The following is a 7,767-nucleotide window of genomic DNA, read 5'->3' on the forward strand; positions in this document are numbered from 1 at the left end:
AAACAGTTTTCATTAGCATTTGTTGTTGTTGCTCCTGCTGCAGTTTTGTTCATTTGTTTGTTTCTTTGTTGGGATTATTTGTTTTGCTCAGTTTACTTTTTGAAACAGAATCTCCCACACACCAAGGTAGCCTAAGCTCCCTATGTCATGAAGACTAACCTTAAACCCTTGATCTAACCACTTCTGACTCAGAGGTGGAGGGACCAATTGCTGTTTTGAGTAATACATTTTCATTCTTAATTTTCATTTGCTACTATAATGAATTGACACTAACTCAGTATCATTGCACACACAGATTGATTGTTCTAGAAGCTTTGGAAGTGTCACACTCAGGGGAGAATCCATTTGCTTTCTTCTCCCAGCTCCTAGTGACTTTCTACAGTCTTTGATCCATGATTGTCCCTCCATCCTCAAAATCATCTGAGGCCTCTCCATCTCTCCTAGGATACCTTATAGTTGTGTCATCTTTTCCTCTTCAGCCATGAAGTCTTAGTCTACCTCCCATAAGGACACTATTGTCTGGGCATTGTGATGGTGGCTCCTGTTTATCATGTTAATTTAAGAGGATGGGTCAGGAACATTGCCAAGAATTCAAGATCAGTCTGGGCTACAGAGTCAAGTGTAAGTCAGCCTGGGCTATAGAGTGTGATTTTTACTTCAAACAACAAATACAGGAAGACATCACTGGCAATAGAATATGTAAAGCTGACCTGATCATCCAGGTTAGCCTTTTCATCCCAGTCCATTAGTCATGCCTGATCATCACGGGGTCCCACAGACTGGGGCTTGAAGACTATTGGAATCATAGATCATAGTAAGTAATTGTTTATTTAGGCAAACACCACCTTCTCAATAGATTTCACTTCTCTCTTTCACTCTGATCAGCCTCTGGCAATTAACTCAGTCCTCCATTCTAACTGAAGGACAGTGTCTTAATCAGATTTGGTGAGTAGGAGAGAATGAGGCACCCTTTTCTCAGTCCATTCCACACTGTGATCTTAGCTTTAAAGGCTGAGTCCTAAGATTGGGGTCAGATGGTTGGAACCCACTTGTGAATGAGTCCTCTCTGATATGAACCTTAGTAATAGTGATATCAGTTTGCACTGTACTACTTGTATTTCTATGATAAAATACCCGAGGCAGGCTGGCATTGGCTCTTGTAAGGTCTTATGATAAATAGGAACTATGAGAGGGGAAAGAGATTAAAGGCCAGAAAAATGGATGCTTGGGGCTTAAGCTCGGCCTTCTACCAGAACCAGCTTTCAAAAGAACGGTCTGTTTCCTGCAGAGGCCAGCTACTTCAGTGAGCTAGTGACTTCCTGCTCTGTGTCCTTCCTCCTGAAGAACCCAGCTCTGGGGAATAGCACACTGAGGATAGATGGCCACAACAGTGATTCATTTTACTACCAAGGTTAAAGCACTGTCCATCTCACAGAGTAGAGTTTATAGTCTTTCCCAAGAGAATCAATTATGACTCTTAGAAACACAATTGAAATGTGGATGGATATTTAATTATTTTCAGGTGGCACCCTATACCAGTGGGACCTATAATCACAGGTTCTACATATGCAGATCCAATCAACTGTAGATTGGATTAACTAAAAAAGTGTACATCTATATTGAATGTACCTAGGTGTTTTTCTTGTTATTCCTTTATAAACAGCACAATGTAAGCCCTCTCTGGGTTGCAGTTACATTGTTTTACGAATCAGGAGATAGGGGTGATTTCAAGCACATGAAAGGATGCCTTTACCCACACACCTATGGCCACTTGATCCTCGACAAAGAGGCTGAAAACATCCAATGGAAAAAAGATAGCCTTTTCAACAAATGGTGCTGGTTCAACTGGAGGTCAGCATGCAGAAGAATGCGAATTGATCCATCCTTGTCTCCTTGTACTAAGCTCAAATCCAAATGGATCAAGGACCTCCACATAAAGCCAGACACTCTGAAGCTAATAGAAAAGAAACTGGGGAAGACCCTTGAGGACATCGGTACAGGGAGAAAGTTTCTGAACAGAACACCAATAGCGTATGCTCTAAGAGCAAGAATTGACAAATGGGACCTCATAAGGTTACAGAGTTTCTGTAAGGCAAAGGACACCATCAAGAGGACAGATCGGCAACCAACAAATTGGGAAAAGATCTTCACCAATCCTACATCAGATAGAGGGCTAATATCCAATATATATAAAGAACTCAAGAAGTTAGACTCCAGAAAACCGAACAACCCTATTAAAAAATGGGGTACAGAGTTAAACAAAGAATTCTCACCTGAAGAACTTCGGATGGCGGAGAAGCATCTTAAAAAATGCTCCACTTCATTAGTCATTAGGGAAATGCAAATCAAAACAACCCTAAGATTTCATCTTACACCAGTCAGAATGGCTAAGATTAAAAATTCAGGAGACAGCAGGTGTTGGAGAGGATGCGGAGAAAGAGGAACACTCCTCCACTGCTGGTGGGGTTGCAAATTGGTACAACCACTCTGGAAAGCAGTCTGGCGGTTCCTCCGAAAACTGGGCACCTCACTTCCAGAAGATCCTGCTATACCACTCCTGGGCATATACCCAGAGGATTCCCCACCATGTAATAAGGATACATGCTCTACTATGTTCATAGCAGCCCTATTTATAATTGCCAGATGCTGGAAAGAACCCAGGTATCCCTCAACAGAAGAGTGGATACAAAAAATGTGGTATATCTACACAATGGAGTACTATTCAGCCATTAGAAACAATGAATTCATGAAATTCTTAGGCAAATGGATGGAGCTAGAGAACATCATACTAAGTGAGGTAACCCAGACTCAAAAGGTGAATCATGGTATGCACTCACTAATAAGTGGTTATTAACCTAGAAAACTGGAATACCCAAAACATAATCCACACATCAAATGAGATACAAGAAGAAAGCAGGAGTGGTCCCTGGTTCTGGAAAGACTCAATGAAACAGTATTTGGCAAAACCAGAACGGGGAACTGGGAAGGGGTGGGAGGGAGGACAGGGGAAGAGAAGGGGGCTTACGGGACTTTCGGGGAGTGGGTGGGGGGCTAGAAAAGGGGAAATCATTTGAAATGTAAATAAATTATATCAAATAAAAAAAAAAAAGACAAAAAAAAAAAAAAAAAAAGAAAAGAAACTGGGGAAGACCCTTGAGGACATCGGTACAGGGAGAAAGTTTCTGAACAGAACACCAATAGCGTATGCTCTAAGAGCAAGAATTGACAAATGGGACCTCATAAGGTTACAGAGTTTCTGTAAGGCAAAGGACACCATCAAGAGGACAGATCGGCAACCAACAAATTGGGAAAAGATCTTCACCAATCCTACATCAGATAGAGGGCTAATATCCAATATATATAAAGAACTCAAGAAGTTAGACTCCAGAAAACCGAACAACCCTATTAAAAAATGGGGTACAGAGTTAAACAAAGATTTCTCACCTGAAGAGCTTCAGATGGCAGAGAAGCATCTTAAAAAATGCTCAACTTCATTAGTATTAGGGAAATGCAAATCAAAACAACCCTAAGATTTCATCTTACACCAGTCAGAATGGCTAAGATTAAAAATTCAGGAGACAGCAGGTGTTGGAGAGGGTGCGGAGAAAGAGGAACACTCCTCCACTGCTGGTGGGGTTGCAAATTGGTACAACCACTCTGGAAAGCAGTCTGGCGGTTCCTCCGAAAACTGGGCACCTCACTTCCAGAAGATCCTGCTATACCACTCCTGGGCATATACCCGGAGGATTCCCCACCATGTAATAAGGATACATGCTCTACTATGTTCATAGCAGCCCTATTTATAATTGCCAGATGCTGGAAAGAACCCAGGTATCCCTCAACAGAAGAGTGGATGCAAAAAATGTGGTATATCTACACAATGGAGTACTATTCAGCCATTAGAAACAATGAATTCATGAAATTCTTAGGCAAATGGATGGAGCTAGAGAACATCATACTAAGTGAGGTAACCCAGACTCAAAAGGTGAATCATGGTATGCACTCACTAATAAGTGGTTATTAACCTAGAAAGCTGGAATACCCAAAACATAATCCACACATCAAATGAGATACAAGAAGAAAGCAGGAGTGGTCCCTGTTTCTGGAAAGACTTAGTGAAACAATATTTGGCAAAACCAGAACGGGGAAGTGGGAAGGGGTGGGAGGGAGGACAGGGGAAGAGAAGGGGGCTTACGGGACTTTCGGGGAGGGGGGGCTAGAAAAGGGGAAATCATTTGAAATGTAAATAAATTATATCGAATAAAAAAACAATAAGAAAAAAAAAAGAAAGGATGCCTTTGAGACCTATGAAAAAAACATGATACAAGGGACTTGGGCATCTTCAGATTTTGATATCTAGTAAGCATCGTAGAGCCAGTACCTGAGGATACATGTACAATGCTTGTGGATGCTTTAATCCATCTGACAATAAATTATGGTTATGTTTATGCTTCTTTTTTGTAGATTTAATGCTTATTTAGTTGAGTGTAAATGTCCCCTTATTTAATCACACAACTCATCTGATAGGTGATGTATACATTTTTGTTATTATCAACAAAGGTATAGTGAACTTCCTTTCATACTCTCCAAGGAAATTACCTGAATAGCTTAACTTCTCTACAAAACAGTTTTCAAGGCTGTAAAATGGTAATATCCCACTGAACAGTAATAAATAATGATAGAAGGATTCATTCTAAAATACTTAGAAACTAAGCTTGTTAATATATGAAAACTACTTGTTATTGTAACTGGAATATAGTTCACTAAATATTACTACTATTTTGTTTCTATTTTTCTTATCACACAATCCTTATTGACTCCTTCAGAGAAGTTTTTATGTTTAGAATGGCTGGATCAAAGACTATGCATGTTGAAGACTTGAAGCATATTGGCAAATTCAATATCGTATTTTCCATTGCCAATATCATCCAATTTTTAATCTGAAAATATGACCAAAGACAAAAATCTCATTCTTATAATTTCCTTGTTTATTAATACCAAAAGGACCCTTCTATTATAATCCTGACCTATTTTATTCCTTTATTTAGGATTTGTATTGTTTTCAAAAATGGATCTCTTTTGTTATTGATTAGTAGGACTTATTTATAACTTGAAATCCTCTTATCCTTTGATGTTTATCTGCTTTGTTTTTACATTGCCACCTCATCATTATATATATTTTCAATATCTCTAAAGCCTCAACTATCATTAATGGCATATTACTAGAAATTCTGTAGTAATGAGAATATTCATAAATATATGCTTCTGTCTATGCATGCCTTCATACTAGGGATTGGCCTTGAATTGCACCAATGTTCAAAATGTCATTTGATACTGAGCTTTCAACCCCGTCCCCAAGCCCAGAATAATGTTTTAAATAACAATAAGTAACTTAAACAAACGTTGAGTTATTTATTCTTCCAAAAGTAAGTCTTTCTTCATTAATAAAGCATAAGAAATCAGTTACTGAAGTTTTTTCTTAATTGCATGCATTTTCTATATCTCTAATTTATTGGTCAATAAAAGCAAAGAAGCAGTAGAATACATGAAAACTAGCAACAATATCTTAAGGATTTTTTTTCACTTGGTAAGTCTGATCACTCCCAAATGCCTTTACGGAAGAAAACAATTGCATCCTATGGTGCCCCATGAGGAATGTGCTATATTCAAGGATTGGGCTTTTGTACAGGCTCCAGAGCCACTGCTGTCCCATGAGGAACAGACAGTGTGTTTAGAAACAAATTCATACCTGAGTCTGAGTCTCAAATTACCAACATCCCACTCATCTGCCCATCTAGCCCAATTTTCTCATACTACATCAAATGCTATGGGATGAATTATATTTCCTGGCCCTAACTCCAAGGTCCCATAAGAAAAGAACCCAAAACTTGGGCCATTGCAGATGTAAAGTCTTACATTGGTCATAATGGAGTAGGATGAGTCGCCACTCCAATATGCCTAGTGTACTTACATAAACAGGAGTTTTGACACAGGGGAGAATGAAATGCAAAGGTCTGGGTGATAACAGTACATCTTCAGGCAGAGGAATATGGAAGATTGCTGACAGAGCACCAGAAGTATAAGGACTGGAATAGATTTTTGTTCATAGCCCGGGAAGGAGCCAGACATGTTCCCTGCCTTGTTTTATCTCATGAGTGAGTCTATCTTAGACTCGTAGACTCCAGAACCACTTCTTAAGGTTCTATGTTTGCAAAAACTGTTAAACTTGCCCTGTCAAGATAACAGTCATTATACTTTGTATTTCTTTCATTCATAATTTCTCTTTCTGCTTTTACCTTTTTTCTCTGAGTTCATTATCTATAAGAATGCTATCAAATATGGCATTCTCCTTGGCAGGGTTTCTGTGCCCAAAGGTTTTTTTTGGTGTGTGTGTATGTATGTTTGTGCATGTGTGTGTGTGTGTGTGTGTGTGTGTGTGTGTGTGTGTGTGCATAAATAAAGACACTGATCCTATTGAGTTAGGGACCAACACAGCAGCAGGCTATCATATAAACCACCTATCTCAATATTCAGGAGAATATCATCAAATTTTAAGGGATCAGGAACCACAAAGATGACTGTAAGACTTGCTTTTAACATGTAAGTGGAAGTTCCTGCAAAGATCTGATGCTTACAGTGAATGTTCTGCAAGACTGACCCCTTGTTTCCACCAGCCAAAAGGGTAAGAGTGCCACCAAACAGCATCTGAGACCTACAGCTAAAATTTCCCCACTTGTCTGTGATTCAACTATCTTTTATTTCCACTAATGTATTCAAAGAAGATACTGATTTTCGGTTTTCTTTGTTCCATTATTATGAAACTACATGGATCTGTTACCTCATTAGAACATAGAATTTGGGATAACCTTAGACTATGTTCTTGTTCTCTGGTCACTTACATTTGTATCTAGAATAGACCACCAATTATCCACTTTAAGTTGAGAGTTGTGTTTCTCTGTTGACAAGTGATAACATTGAGGTACATTAAAATGATGTATGCTGGATATCTTGCCAGTTTCAGAAGTTACCTGAGGCCAACAGCTAAGTCGTGGTCTTATCAGAAGAAACACCATTAAACAGTATTCTGTATGTGCCAGGCTCGCTTGGCCCATTATATAAGAAGAACAATTGATGATCTCCTGGTTGGGTCTAATTGGTGGAGACCTCAGTTGCTTAGGCAACTCCTGGGTTGCTTCTTTATATAACTAATTGGAAGATCCTTGGGATCTGGACTTCTCTGCTTGACGAAGTTTTTCAACATGAACCACAACAGCCCCACTAAACAGCAAGATAGTGGAGCAGACATTTATTTCTTCTGCTCTTCTTGGTAACTCTAGAGAAAATGTCATATGATCAGTTAATTAGAAGGTCATATTACCTATATTGCTTCTAGGAACAACCTGAGTTGTAACTTCTCCTCTGTTCTTTGTGACAACTATGATCCAAAATACCTGCCATGTACCCAAGATGCATGGGACTTTCATGCCCTAGACCTCAGAGGCCTTATTATTTGCTTCCAAATTCTAGTGACCCCTGTACAATTTCTTAAAGACTTGTCTGATTTTTTATTATGTATACATGTTTATGGGTACGTACATATGAGTGTAGCATGTACACATGAGTGCAGGTGCCCACAGAAGCCAAAACAAGGTGCTGGATCCCTTGGGGGTAGAGGTATAGATGATTGTGAGCTTCCCAATGTACATGGTAGAAAATCAAATTCCTGTCCTCTGCAAGAGTAGTATGGACTCTCAACCAATGAGCAGT

The sequence above is a fragment of the Apodemus sylvaticus genome, chromosome 11 (genome assembly GCF_947179515.1).
Source record: "Apodemus sylvaticus chromosome 11, mApoSyl1.1, whole genome shotgun sequence".
Classification (NCBI taxonomy): domain Eukaryota; kingdom Metazoa; phylum Chordata; class Mammalia; order Rodentia; family Muridae; genus Apodemus; species Apodemus sylvaticus.